The sequence below is a fragment of the Bos taurus genome, chromosome 4 (assembly GCF_002263795.3).
Source record: "Bos taurus isolate L1 Dominette 01449 registration number 42190680 breed Hereford chromosome 4, ARS-UCD2.0, whole genome shotgun sequence".
NCBI classification, from domain to species: domain Eukaryota; kingdom Metazoa; phylum Chordata; class Mammalia; order Artiodactyla; family Bovidae; genus Bos; species Bos taurus.
This window is the reverse complement of record NC_037331.1, coordinates 93,239,601-93,255,050: the sequence shown is the minus strand read 5'-3', so window position 1 is coordinate 93,255,050 and position 15,450 is coordinate 93,239,601. Positions and strand designations below refer to the sequence as shown.

General features: G+C 38.7%; 1 protein-coding gene and 1 long non-coding RNA gene across 4 annotated transcripts in view; one reads left to right on the top strand and one right to left on the bottom strand.

Moving 5' to 3' along the window:
* Window positions 1-15,450, bottom strand: part of AHCYL2 (adenosylhomocysteinase like 2) — a 191,169-nt gene that overhangs the window by 78,773 nt on the left and 96,946 nt on the right.
* Window positions 1-15,450, top strand: part of LOC132345129 (uncharacterized) — a 62,151-nt gene that overhangs the window by 22,755 nt on the left and 23,946 nt on the right. The window contains exon 2 of the long non-coding RNA XR_009494262.1: window positions 1,661-5,194. This is a non-coding gene — a long non-coding RNA (uncharacterized lncRNA). The remainder of the gene's footprint in view (window positions 1-1,660; window positions 5,195-15,450) is intronic.

Below are 15,450 nucleotides of genomic sequence, written 5' to 3'. Positions count from 1 at the left end.
ACCCTCCTCCCTCCTCCCTCCCCACACCATCCCTCTGGGTCGTCCCAGTGCACCAGCCCCAAGCATCCAGTATCGTGCATTGAACCTGGACTGGCATCTCATTTCATACATGATATTTTACATGTTTCAATGCCATTCTCCCAAATCTTCCCACCCTCTCCCTCTCCCACAGAGTCCATAATACTGTTCCATACATCAGCGTCACTTTTGCTGTCTCGTACACAGGGTTAATTGAAGCTAGAAAGAAACCTTTAAACTACGAGTGTATGGCAATGCAGAATACAATGACAACTAATAGTCCGGTGCCACTGTCTTGACTCATGGAAAGGCACTGGCAGTTTTATCAACCGTTGCTAATGTACCATTAGTACAAATATCCAACACAATGAAAATGGTAAATAACAATGCTAATATTATTATGAAAATAGTTTTGACCTCACAGACCCTGTGAAAGCGTAGCAGGGACTCCCAGAAATCCACAGACCACATTTTGAGAACCACTGCATAAGAGGTGCTGGGAGACCAGTGGGAGATGAACAAAGGCTTATTGTAAGATGGCAACATGAAATTTTTTTACCTGCTAAGGGTGCCTCAGAAAAGTCTTTTTCTTACAAACTTCCATAATCTCTACCAGTAACAGTGGGGATTTTCTTCTTTTTACCTCCCGCCTATTTTATTCAAAGGGCCTTCAGGATCAAAACTATTTTCATAATACTACTAAGATGGTATTTGCCTTTTTTACTTTTGTCTGTATGATGTCTTGTCATCACTGTGCTATCTAATAAAATGTGTGCTTCTGTATTTTTGTTTTTTTTTTAAATTTACCAAGGAGTTTGGTTTAGGGTATACATAAATTGTTTTCAACTCATTGCTTCTACTGTGCTCGTACTGTCTATCTTGTTACACTGGCTATAATCTCTGCAATTTCATTATCACCCAATAAATTTTTAACAATATTCTGAAATAGAGGAAAAGTATTTATAAATTTTTTTATACTCAAGTATGAATTGTTTGGGGCTTCCCTGGTGGCTCAGTGGTAAAGAATCTGCCTGCCAATGAAAGAGATGTACCTTCAGTCCCTGGGTTGGGAAGATCTCCTGGAGAAGGATATGGCAACCCACTCCAGTATTCTTGTCTGGGAAATCCCATGGACAGAGGAGCCTAGTGGGCTACAGTCTATGGGGTCGAAAAACAGTCCTCACACAACTTAGTGACTAAACAATAACAACAACATGAATTGTTTGCTTTAAAAAAGGAGATTAGAAAACTTCTTGTTTTCAACCTATAGATGTGAAAGTCAAAGTGTTAGCTGCCCAGTCATATCCAACTCTTTGTGACCTCATGGAGGGTAGCCTCCCAGGCTCCTCTCCTGGAATTCTTCAGGCAAAAATATTGGAGTGAGTAGCCATTCCCTTCTCCAGGAGATCTTTCTGACCCAGGGATTGAACCTGGGTCTCCTGCATTGCAGGCAGATTCTAAAATAATTAATATATGTAATACTGAAAAAGATGAAACTAACATATCAGAGTTCTCTGACTCATGAAAGAGAAGAATCCATCCTCAAAGAACCTGAGAAATTTTGGAAATAAAAATACAATGAAATCTGTATTTCCCTTAGATTTGTTGATAATAAGTTACTTTATTTTGCTTTATCCAACAGAATATTTTTGAATAGCATTATGGTGCCAGTTAAAGAGACGAGAATACCAGACCACCTTGCCTGTCTCCTGAGAAACCTGTATGCAAGTCAAGAAGCAACAGTTAGAACTGGACGTGGAACAACGGACTGGTACAAAATTGGGAAAGGAGTAGGTCTAGACTGTATATTGTCACCCTGCTTATTTAACTTCTTTGCAGAGTAGATTATGTGAAATGCCAGGCTGGATGAAGCATAAGCTGAAGTCAAGACTGCTGGGAGAAATATCAATAACCTCAGATATGCAGATGACGCCATCCTTATGGCAGAAAGCAAAGAGCCTTTTGATGAAAGTGAAAGAGGAGAGTGAAAAAGTTGGCTTAAAACTCAACATTCAAAAAACTAAGATCATGGCATTCGGTCCCATTACTTCATGGCAAATAGATGGGAAAACAATGGAAATAGTGACAGACTTTATTTTCTTGGGTTCCAAAATCACTGCAGATGGTGACTGCAGCCATGAAATTAAAAGACGCTTGCTCCTTGGAAGAAAAGCTACGACAAACCTAGACAGCGTATTAAAAAGCAGAAGTATTACTTTGTCAACAAAGGTCTGTATAGTCCAAATTATGGTTTTTCCAGTAGTCATGTATGGATGTGAGAGTTGGACCATAAAAAAGGCTGAATGACAAAGAATTGATGCTTTTGAATTGTGGTCTTGGAGAAAACTCTGGAGGGTCCCTGGACTGCATGGAGATCAAACCAGTCAATCCTAAAGGAAATCAATCCTGAATATTCATTAGAAGGACTGATGCTGAAGCTGAAGCACCAGTACTTTGGCCAGCTGATGCAAAGAACTGACTCATTAGAAAAGACCCTGATGATGGGAAAGATTGAAGGCAGGGGGAGATAGGGATGACAGAGGATGAGATGGTTAGATGGCATCACTGACTCAATGGACATGAGTTTGAGCAAGCTCTGGGAGATGCTGAAGGACAGGGAAGCCTGGCGTGCTGGTGTCCACGGGGTCGCAGAGTCAGACACAACTTAGCAACTGAACAATAATAACAATGGTGCCAATTAAGTTATAGTATCATTTTGAGACCAATATTTCAATTCCTCTTTTGAAAAAAAAAGGAATTGAATACTTTCAGTGGAAATAAAATGAGCTCTTTGTGTCACACAGCATAAAGACTGCCTCAATACAAAGATAAAATGACCCCAAATCACCACTTAAATGACAGTCATCTTGAACTCTTCCAGAAAAACCACAGATGAAAAACCTGAATAAAACAGAAAGATAAACCTATAGGATTAGAGGTAGAATCTACTTAGGAGTTACATGTTTTGTGGAAATAATTAGTAGACAGTATTGGGGTATGCTGTTCTTCTAAAAATAAGAATTTTCTTTAATTCTGATTCAGCTAGGTACCTGACAAGAAGAGAAAGAAAAAAAAATTTACGTGACCTTCATGGTGGAAATCCCAGAACCACTGCAGTCTGAAAGCCCAGAGATCCAATGACTGAATCCTGATTCTGAGCTGCTGCCTTTTTTTTTCCCTCTTTTTTGGGGGGTCAAGAAAACAATAGAGGCCTGGGCATTCAGAAACAGATCCTTGCTAAAGTATTTACGCAACAAAGTCATATTAGGAGAGAACTGGTTCTTAATTCTGATAGTTAACGATTCTGTTTGACTACTTATCTGTAGCTTGCCACGTTCCTCTGTCCATGGAATTCTCCAGGCCAGAATACTGGAGTGGGTAGCCATTCCCTTCTCCAGGGGATCTTCTCAACCCATGATTCGAACCCAGGTCTCCAACCCAGGTCTCCTGTATTGCAGGTGGATTCTTTACCACCTGAGCCACTAGGGAGGCCCACATATCTACTTGTTCTACAGCTCAATGTGGAATCCAGGGAACTTAGTTTGCTCACAGAAAAATGTACTCTGACCCACCCATCTAATGAGACCCTTTAATTCAAGAAACTGAATCCTGCCTCTCTGACTAACCACTACAGCAAGGGCTATTTCTTGAGGTAGTCATTAACATTATCAAGGATATTCTGACTGTGGGATAATAAGATCATGTTAGCTCTCAAAAGAAGAGTGGTGTGAGGTCATCACTGTGCCACCAAACAGAGGGCAAATAGAGAGCATGACATTTTTCCAGCTGCAACCTAACTTTGGGGGGACTAAATTCTCTGGTAAAAGTTCCTACTTTTTTCAAAATACGTGGGAAATCTCTGAACTGACTACTGTTTAGAACTCTCAGATAATCTATTATCGTGACTAACATATTCTTAGTACTTACAGTGAGGCTTGCTTCAAACATACCACTTCTGAGAGGGTGAAATGAAGAAATGCACAGCACATACACCCAAGAGGAATGTCTAGGGATGGTAATATTTTGTTTATAAAATCCTGGGTATCAAATTAAAACATCGACAAAGAATGAAATTCTCCTTAGGTTCAAAAAAGTCAGTTCAAAATCTCACTCTTAAGGGGAGAGAGGGAAAGCAGAAGAGCTATTGTTGCAGCTGTAAGTATAGAATGCGAATGTAAACTAAATTCAGCAATTACCAGTCTAAGGTAACCTGAAGAAAACGATCAAGAACACAATCAATACTCTAAGTGAATGGAGTTGTAGAAAATATTTTATACATAATCCAAGTTCATCTTTTAGGTCTCAACTCAAATGTCGTCTCTTCAAGGCCTTCCCTGCTCATCCTATCTGGCCCTGCTCCCAGGCCCTGCCTCTGAACCACCACCTTATTATCACTATCTATCTTTGTTTTCTCTTTCTGGAATTTAATATATGGCCTCCACCTTGGAAGGTCTAAAGTGCAGTAGCAAGAGAGAAGACAATAACAATCAAAGAGCTGCAGGAACACAGTTCAACACCAGTGAGATCTAGTACGGCCTCACTGGGGAAATAATATTAGATTCGGGACTTGATGAAATAATACCTAACTCTGTAAGTCTCCAAATTGTCACAGCGCTTTACATTTTCATGTTTTTTATAGCAACAGCATGAAAAAAGGAGACAGGCTATTAACATAAAGAGAAATGACAGCGGAGTATTTTTTGGTGTTAATATAAAATAGCAAAATGGCTTAGATTAACGTGTCTTAATTTTTTTAGGGCCATGAGACCCTCCTTGGAAAATATGATGAAAGTCACAGACCCTCTCTAGAATCTAGAGAGTTTGGTGTCTGCTTATACAAAATTTGAAACACAATTTCAAGGAGTTCATAGATCTATTTAGACTGATAATCTGAATTCACTTAAGTCTAGGTGAAGCAATAAATCCTACAAAGAGTAATTATGCAATTGGAAGGGGAAAAAACAAGAACAAAGGTGATCATTTATATTTACTATATGACAGGCAGTACTGCAAGAGATTATATACATTATATAAATGATTATATGCATTTAATCCTCAGGACAACCCTAAAAATAGGTTTTTAAAATCTGGATTTTATTTTTTTATTTGTTCTTTTGTTTTAAACTAGGTAACAAAGGTTCATGGCACAAAGTTCAAGAGACATAAAGCGTAAAAGGTAAGTCTCTCTTTCTGCCTATTTCCTTCCACACCAGATTATCCTCTCTAAAAGGAAAATTCCAGTTCTTGCACATTCTTCTAGAGATATCTTTTGCATATAAGCAAATAGGTGAAGTAATTGGCTCAAAACTATAATGAATATTCATCTACATAGGATATTTCATACATGTGTGAGAACACCTATCAGATAAATGTCTGGAAGTAGTAATTATTCTCTTTTATGGGAAAAAAAAAAAAAAAAGACTTTTGCCATTCCAACCCATTCCCAAACTCTGGATGCAATAAGAAAGGAGGGGAGTGTGTCTACCAGCCAATTACTTCACCTTAGTTTTACAGGCTTCCTTGTGTATATGAACTCAGTAATACCCCTTTTCCATCTTTTCAGAAATTGTTTTGGAACTCACAGAGGGAAGCAGGCCCTGGTACTCATATAAGATTAATGTGTAGTATCTATCTGAAAAGATTTCAAGCAGGAAATAGTACTTAGATGTAAAAATCCAGACACTAATATCTATACGTTCATTAAGCTAGATCTTTTCAAGGGGTGTAATTTTATTCACTACCACTGTAAAAAAACTTGATGGAAGTGGTGAAGTTGAGGAAGGGAAGCAAAACCCTCCCCTTAAGCAAACAACTGAAAATAAAGATCAAGGGATCCTACAGTATTTACCAAGTGATTTGAAGTTCAGACCAGTAGTCCCGAGTTAGACAGACTTTATTTTTTAGAGCAATTTCAGGTTCACAGAAAAACTGAATGCACAGACTCTGAATGTACAGAGCTGAATGCACAGCTCTCATGGAACCCCTCCCCTCTAGCACACACAGCCTCCTCCACTATCAGCATCTAGCCCCAGAGTGGTACGTTTGTCACTATGGATGAACCAATGCTGACAAATCATTATCACCCAAAGTCCAAACTTTACATTAGGGTTCATTCTTGGGGTTATGTATTCTATGGATTTGACAAATGCAAAATGACATGTATTTACCACCATTATATTTCATTTTCTTGAGCTCCAAAATCAATGTGGATAGTGATGGCAGTCATAAAATTAAAAGACACTTCGTGCTTAAAAGAAAAGCTATGACAAACCTAGACAGCTATTAAAAAGCAGGGATATCACTTTACCAACAAGATTAGTATAGTCAAAGTTGTGTCAAAGCTAATTAATTCCAGTAATTATGTGTGGATGTGAGAGCTGGACCATAAAGTAGGCTGAGCGCCAAAGAATTGATGCTTTTGAACTATGCTGTTAGAGAAGACTCTTGACAGTCCCTTGGACAGCAAGGAGATCAAACTAGTCAATCCTAAAGGAAACCAACCCTGAATATTCATTGGAAGGACTGATGCTGAAGCTGAAACTTCAAATACTTTGGCCACCTGATGCAAAGAGCCAACTCATTGGAAAAGACCATGATGCTGGGAAAGGTTGAGGGCAAGAGGAGAAGGGGATGACAGAGGATGAGATAGTTGGATGGCATCATCGATTCAATGGACATGAGTTTGAGCAAACTCAGGGAGATAGCAAAGGACAGAGAAGCTTGGCATGCTATAGTTCATGGGGTCGCAACTGAACAACAGCAAATACTATCATACAGAATATTTTCACTGGCCTAAAACTCTTCTATGCTCTGCCTATTCATCTCTTCCACCCTCCACTCCTGGCAACCACTGATCTTTTAAGTGCCTCCATAGCTTTGCCTTTTACGGAATATCATATAGTTAGAATCAAAAAGTACATAGCCTTTTCAGATTGGCTTCTTTCACTTGGTAATATGCACTTAAGGTTCTTCTGTGTCTTTTCATGGCTGGATGACTCATTTCCTCTTAGTGCTGAATAATATTCCATTGTCAAGATGTATATTCCACTGTCTAGATCTAGATTCCACTATAACTTATCCATTCACTTATTGAAGGACATCCTGGTTGCTTCCAAGTTTTTGCAATTATGAATAAAACTTCTATAAATATCAGTGAGTGGACATAAGTTTTCAACTCATTTGGATAAATACCAAGGAGCACAACTGCTGGATTATATGGTATATTTAGTTTTGTAACAAATTGCCAAACTGTCTCCCAAACTGGCTGTCCCATTTTGCACTCCTGCCAGCAATGAATGAGAGTTCCTATATTTGTTCTATATTCTTACCATCTGGTATTGTCAGCGTTCTTGATTTTGGCCATACTAATAGGTGTGTAATGGCATTTCATTGTTTTAATTTGCATTTCCCTGATACATATGATGTGGGACATCTTTTTATATGCTTATTTGCCATCCATATTATCTTCTTTGGGCTTCACTTGTGGCTCAGCTGGTAAAGAATCTGCCTGCAATGTGGGAGACCTGGGTTCAATCCCTGGATTGGGAAGATCCCCTGGAGAAGGGAAAGGCTACCCACTCCAGTAATCTGGCCTGGAGAATTCCATGGACTGTATAGTGTATGGGGTCACAAAGAGTCAGACACGACTGAGTGACTTTCACTTTATTTTCTTTGGTAAGATTTTGTTAAGGTTATTTTTGTCCATTTTTTAATTGGATTGTTTGTTTTCTCATTGTTGAGTCCTTTGCATATTTTGAGTAACAGTCCTTTATCAGATAGGTCTTTTGCAAACATTCTTTTCCAGTCTGTGGTTTGTCTTCTTATTCTCTTGATACAGTTATTTTCAACAAATCAGAAAATTGAGGCTCAGAAATTTATCTGCTGAAGGCATACAGAAGGCAATGGCAAAGCCAGGCCCTAAATCCTGGTCTTATCACCATTTTATGTTTGCTAGGGCTTACTTGGAAAAGGAGACAGAATACTGAAGAAAAACAAAACAAAACACCAACCACCACCACCACAACCATTCTGGTTGTGAAAAAAGGAAACCGCACACTCCCTCCCCTTCTCTTATCAAACTCCCTCTGATAATCTCTTCTATCACCATGTTTCAGTTATCATCTACATGCTAACAACTCCTAAATCTCTATTTATTTATTTCATTTTGGGATGCACCACATGGCATTCAGGATCTTAGTTCCCTGATCAGGGATTGAACCTGTGCCCCTGCCTTGGGAGCACAGAGTCTTAAACACTGGACTGCCAGAGAAGTCCCCTAAATTTTTATTTAAAGCCTAGATCTAAAAAAAATAAATAAATAAAGCCTAGATCTCTCAGATTTGTATATCCAAATGCCTTTGGACATCTCCACTCATACACTCCGTAGTTCCTCAAACATAGTCTGTTCAAAACTGAGCAAACCAAACCTGTATTTCCTCCCAAATTCATTCAATAAATGGACTTCTATTTCAGAAACCTCAAAGTCACCCTCAGATCACTTCCTTTTAACCAGCCGTTTCATGCAGAAGTAGCCCCAATTCATAAAATTCTGTCCTTTCTCCAATGACATCATTTTCTCACAATCTGTCAACCCCTTTTTTAGTTACTTCCCTCTTTGTCTAGTCTAGATTTCCTGATCCATCTTGAAAATAACCCATGAATAACTTCATTCCCTCTCTCCTTTCATTCAAAACCTACTAATCTATCTACTTCATCTTTGGGCCCAAGCTGCTAAATTTTGCAAGAGATAAACCACATGACCAAGCTGACAGGTTTCACTTTGAATTCATCTTCCCAAAACTCAAATGTGTATCAATAGTGCCTCAGTCATTTTACAAAGTTTCTTTAGTGGTACACACTCCCTCTGTCCCTTCCCAGGAAGAATAGTTCATGTTTGTCCACTCAAACTTACACCCTTACTTTCAAGTGACAGCCTTACCTCACAGAAATAAAAGAGATTAAATAGAAGGGGAAAATATCTGATATAAACTTACATTCCCAGCACCAGGCCTACCTCATTTGCCACACTTCACCTTCTTTCCCCCTTTTACTGAAATAAGGGTCTCACTTTGTGCTTACCATCCATTCCATCTCAATTGAGGACTTAACTCTTTCCACATGATCTAACCCTTATCTCTCCAACTCCATCTCCCATCATTTACCCTCTGCTTAAAAACACTCCACAGAAAACCAACCTTTTCCAGTTCAAGGCCTTTGTACATGTTTACTATGCCTTCTTTGCTTCATAATTTGCATTTTTTTTTGTTAACTCAGTTGCTTATTTTGTCTACATCTGTGCAGTTGACTCACCACCCCTGATGGCCTGTGGCAACCACTGATCTGCTTCTTGTTACTCTAGAGAGACTCGCCTTTTACAGAATGTCATATAAATGGAATCATAAAAAATATACTCTTTTGTGTCTAGTTTATTTCCCTTAGCATATTTGAGACCTTTATCCATATGAATCATTCTTTTTTATTCCTAAGTAGCACTCTTTTATATAGGTGTACTATATCCATTTAATTGTTGATGGATTTTGGTGTTTTTCCAGTTTGGAGCCATTATAAATTAAACTTTTATCAACATCAGCATACTAGGTTTTGTGAACACAGGATTTCATTTTCCTGGGTAAAGACAAAAGCAGGGGTAGAACTGCTGAGTCATTTGGTAAGTATAAATTAAATTCATAACAACACATGTTGTTACCAGTAATGCATGACCATCCCAACTGATCCATAGCCACATCAATATTAGGTATTGTCAGTCTTTTAGCCATTTTGGTGGGCTTCCAGTATCTCATTGTGGTTTTAATTCACATTTCCCTAATGACTCATCATGTTGAGCAACTTACGTGCTTACTGGCATTTGCATAGCATCTATTGAGGCATGTTTGTTCAAATCATTTCTCCATTTAAAAACTGAACTGTGTATATCATTACTGAGTTGTAAGAGTTCTTGATGTATTCTAGATACCAGTCCTTTGTCTAGTATATGTATTGTGAATATTCTCTCTGATTCTGTGGCTTGCCTTTTTATTTATTTAACTATGTGTTTTGAAATAGGAAATTTTTGCTTGCCCCAAGGTTATGAAGATTTTTTTTCCTTTGAGTTCTTCTACAGTCAATGATCCATTTTGAGTTAAATCTTATATATGAAACGAAATAAAGGTAAGTTCACTTCTCTCCAAAATGGAGAGAAGTGATATTCCGGCATCATTTGATTTTTTTTAAAAATGTCCTTTCCCCACTGATTTACTTTGGCTTCTTTGTCAAGACTTAATTCACTGTCTATATGTGTCTATTTCTGGACTCCCTCTTCTGTTGCGCTGACCTACATGTACGTACCCATCCTTTTCCCTTTAGTGTCAGTACCTTTTGTAGAGTAAGAAAAGGTAATAATTGGAGTCCAAAAAGTTCCAAATTCTTTCCTGTCTCTCCAAGTCCTCCTTTTCTTTTTCTTCTTTAAACATTTTGCACAAAATAGTCTTCCAAGTCAAAACTGCTAGCACAAACGGTACTACGTGTGAGTGTGTGCTCAGTTATGTCCAACTCTCTGTGACCCCATGGACTAGCCCACCAGGCTCCTCTGTCCATGGAATTCTCCAAGCAAGAATACTGGAGTGGAGTGCCATTTCCTAATCCAGGGGATCTTCCCGACCCAGGGATCGAACCCACATCTCCATTGGCAGTTGGATTCTTTACCACTGAGCCACCTGGGAAGCCCCAAAAGGTATACATCAAACATAGTTTGACCTCAGGATGATGATTTTATGCATATTAAATGTAGAAAAATAAGAAAAATACATAAATTTAAATTCTATATTCACTATAAACAGTCCACTAAAAACAAACAATATTCTGGTGCCCTCTAGTGGGGAGAAACTGGAAGGCTATAACAAACTAAGAAATGTTACAGAAATGGAATACCGAATACTGACAAATGTGATTACTATTTCATTTATTTTCCTTACTCCCTCCAAAACAAAAAAAATTTTTACGTAAAAAGGGAAATGTTTTGCTATTTTAATCCAATGTGCATGCAGTGAAATAAAAAACTGGTTTGAATAAACAAAATGGATGTTTGAAATCTGTATTCTCACAGTATATTTTCCTATACAAAGAAAATGTGGACCAGAAGTTAGAGGAAAAGAGAAAGGATTTTACATAACTGAGCAAGGACGTAAACTAAACAGTTTCAAGATATGTAGTTTAAATACACTGTCATGATATATGCTAATGTATACTTGTATACAATGTAACATAATAATGTATGGTATTGTTTTCTGGAATGGAGCACAGGAAGTGCAGGAATTGGGGGAGCAAGGAGAAAAGGATTTATACATTTATATAAATGGCAACCCACTCCAGTGTTCTTGCCTGGAGAATCCCAGGGACAGCGGTGCCTGGTGGGCTGCCGTCTATGGGGTCACACAGAGTAGGACAGGACTGAAGCGACTTAGCAGCAGCAGCAGCATACTTTAAATACACTTTTAAAAATGTAGGTCAATCATTTTGAAACAGTGAAACAGAATTCTACATACTTACACAGGAGTCCCTCCAAATAGGTGGCAAGAGATACTTTGTTGAGAATAGTTCTAACAGTTGGTTATAAGTAACCAACTCTTGTTAGGTCCCACAGAGTACCATAGCTACATTAACCTCCAATATTCTCAAACATGCAAAAGTAGAGAAACAATAAATTAAAAGTACTTTTCAATATCAATTTTGCCCAAGAATTTAATCCTTTAAATATTTCCATTTCCTCACAACATCTCCAGGATCTGAAGGAGGAAATTCAAAATATCTGTTCTCTGCCTAATTCATTCTTGGGCAGATTCTTGTGCTCCTATTAGCTCTAAAGTCATTTTTCCAAATAGTATATCTTAGTTTCCCATTAGGTCTTGAAGAATTTCCAGCTGAGCTTCAAAGTCCTTTGCTAATTCTACATAAACCTCCACCTCTGAGGAACCCCAGCCTCACTTAGCCAATGAGCCTTATACTTAATCAAAATTTTTGGTATATTCACCTACTTTTTTCTCCTTCCATCCTGTTTTTAAAGAAAAAGGTCTTTCTCCTCATCTCTCCTTTCAAAATACCTCCTTATTGTCACTTTTACATTTTTAATCTGTTAAATTTTTTTTTTAATCGCTATTATTAGTCATGTAGGTCAAAAGTTGAGTCATTACTCTTCCTCTCCTCTTCTTGATATTACCTTTAAGTGAACTCAACAGGGAGAAGATTCTCAGGTTTCTGCCACTCTGCTACCAGCTGAAAGATGGAAACAAGGACCAGAAATACCTATAAGGCCCTCCCTGTACCTTTTTAATTTCCTCAGTCTAAGATGCCTTCTCTGTTTCCTTCATATATACTCTATTTACTTCCTATCCTCCTTCCCTACTTTTCTTTTAATGCCAAAGTGAATGTGCTTTTTATCTGAAGCTCTACCTTTATATCCTTGGAGATGATTTTTTCTTCTAAATTTCTGTTTTAATTACAGCCCATACTACTTAACTGGCTTGTAACACATGGCTCCTTTACACTGACATTCTTCCCTTTAAGTACTTGCCAAAGCATTCCAACTGTTAAATTCTCAAGCGTATAAACAGATTTCGTATTTCTTATTTCCACTATCTTGCCCCAAATATATATTTAAATGATACTCATGTGTGTGCCATCCCACCCTAGAATTTCATAGAATTCTACACACTCAGTCCTCCACTTCCTCCCCAGGGGGGCCCCACCACTCTCCCCCACAACTGCTCCCTCCCTTCCTTCCTGTATCTCTTCTCTCTCTCTCTCTGGTAAATGGTACTAAAGAATTATAAGCTATGCTTTCAGTTAATTCTTTCTGAAAGTGAAAGTGAACGTGTTAGTCACTCAGTCATGTCTGACTCTTTGTGACCCCATGGACTGTAGCCTACCAGGCTCCTATGTCCATGGAATTCTCCAGGCAAGAATACTGGGGTGGGCTGCCATGCCCTTCTCCAGGAGATCTTCCCAACCCAGGGATTGAATCCAGGTCTCCTTCATTGCAGGCAGATTCTTTACTGTCTGAGCCACCTGGGAAACCCCTCTTTCTGTAAGGTTAACTTGGAAAAGTGACTTGTATTTCCAACAGTATGAAGTACTGGAAAAGGTCTGTTTTTATTTCAATCCCAAAGAAGGGCAATGCCAAAGATTGTTCAAACTACTGCACAATTGCACTCCTATCTCTTGCTAGCAAGGTAATGCTCAAAATCCACCAAACTGGGCTTCAGCAGTACATGAACAGAGAACTTCCAGATGTACAAGCTGGATTTGGAAAAGGCAGAGGAACCAGAGATCAAATTGCCAACATCTGTTGGATCATAGAAAAAGCAAGAGAATTCCAGAAAAACATCTACTTCTGCTTCATTGACTACTCTAAAGCCTTTGACTGTGTAGCTCACAACAAACTATGGAAAATTCTTAAAGAGATGGGAATACCAGACCCCCTTACCTGCCTTCTGAGAAACCTGTACGCAGGTCAAAAAGCAACAGTTAGAACTAGACATGGAAAAATGAAAAAATGAACTGTTTAAAAGTTGGGAAAGGAGTCAGACAAGGCTGTATATTGTCACCCTGCTTCTTTAACTTCTATGCAGAGTACATCATGCAAAAATGCTGGGCTGGATGAAGCACAAGCTGGAATCAAGATTGCTGGGAGAAATATCAACAACCTCAGATATGCAGACGACACTAATCTAATGGCAGAAAGGGAAGAGGAACTAAAGAGCCTCTTGATGAAGGTGAAAGAGGAGAGTGAAAAAGCTGGCTTGAAACTCAACATTCAGAAAACTAAGATCATGGCATCGGGTCCCATCACTTCATGGCAAATATATGGGGAAAAAATGGAAACAGTGACAGATTTTATTTTCTTGGACTCCAAAATCACTGCAAATGGTGACTGCAGCCATGAAATTAAAAGACGCTTGCTCCTTCGAAGAAAAGCTATGACAAACCTAGACAGGGTGTTAAAAAAGCAGAGATATCACTTTGCTGACAAACATCCATACAGTCAAAGCTATAGTTTTTCTAGTAGTCACGTATAGACGTGAGTAAAAAGTAAAAGTCACTCAGTAGTGTCTGACTCTTTGCAACCCCATGGAATATACAGTCCACGGAATTCTCCAGGCCAGAACACTGGAGTGGATAGCCATGCCCTTCTCCAAGGGATCTTCCCAACCCAAGGATCAAACCCACGTCTCCCGAACTGCAGGAGGATTCTTCACCAGCTGAGCCACCAGGGAAGCCCACAGATGTGAGAGTTGGACCATAAAGAAGGCTTTGCCCTGAAGAATTGATGTTTTTGAACTGTGGTGCTGGAGAAGACTCTTGAGAGCCCCTTGGACAGCAAGGAGATCACACAAGTCAATCCTAAAGGAAATCAATCTTGAATACTCATTGGAAGCACTGATGCTGAAACTGAAGCTCCAATACTTTGGCCACCTGATAGGACGAGCTGACTCACTAGAAAAGACCCTGATGCTGGGAAAAAGGGCAGAAGGAGAAAGGGGTGACAGAGGATAAGATGATTGCATGGTGTCATCAACTCAATAGACACGAGTTTCAGCAAACTCCAGGAGATAGTGAAGGACAGGAAAGCCTGGAACGCTGCAGTCCACAGGGTCACAAAGAGTTGGACATGACTCAGCGACTGAACACAACATGAAGTATTAAATATACAGAATTATCCTCCCACTGGAAACAACTAAATATAAAATACAAACACCTACTTAAATAAATTGCTTGGTTGGCAAAAAGTTATGAACTGGCAGTGCTAAGATAGAGACTCCCAAGTGCAAACAGTCCAGCTGAGCCATTTACATAGTCCTGACCCACAAAACTATCAGCAAAGCAAAATGTTTATCTCAAACCTCCAAATTCTGGCAGCAATTTGTTATGCAACAGTACTAACTATGATATTACACAGTACAATAGTAGACAAGCTCTCTATATTATTTGAAGTCAATATAGAATCTTGAAGACATTCTGCTTCACTTCTTCTTTTTTCTTTTCTATTTTTTCTTGCCTTAGAACTTCAGAGATATTTTTGTTAAAATTCCAAACCACTCATAGGTAAGGAAACTTAGGCCCAAAGAAGTGAAATCACAGAACAAATTACAGATCAAATTCATAGTAGAACATAGAGCAAATCCATGCTTCTTAATCCTCAATGCAGTGTTTTTTGTTCGTAACCAAAATGTTTTTGTACCTTGTCTTTCTTTTCTTTATTCCACTCTTTTTCCTCGTGGCAGAAGGGCAGCCAAAATAATGTCAATCAACCAGCTTTTTATGCTTCCCTCCAAAAAACCCAGACCTATTTCCAATTCGAAGATTTAAATAGCATTTCCCAACTAACACAACATTTTAAATCAACTATATCCCAATAAAAATTTAAAAAGAAAAGAAAAG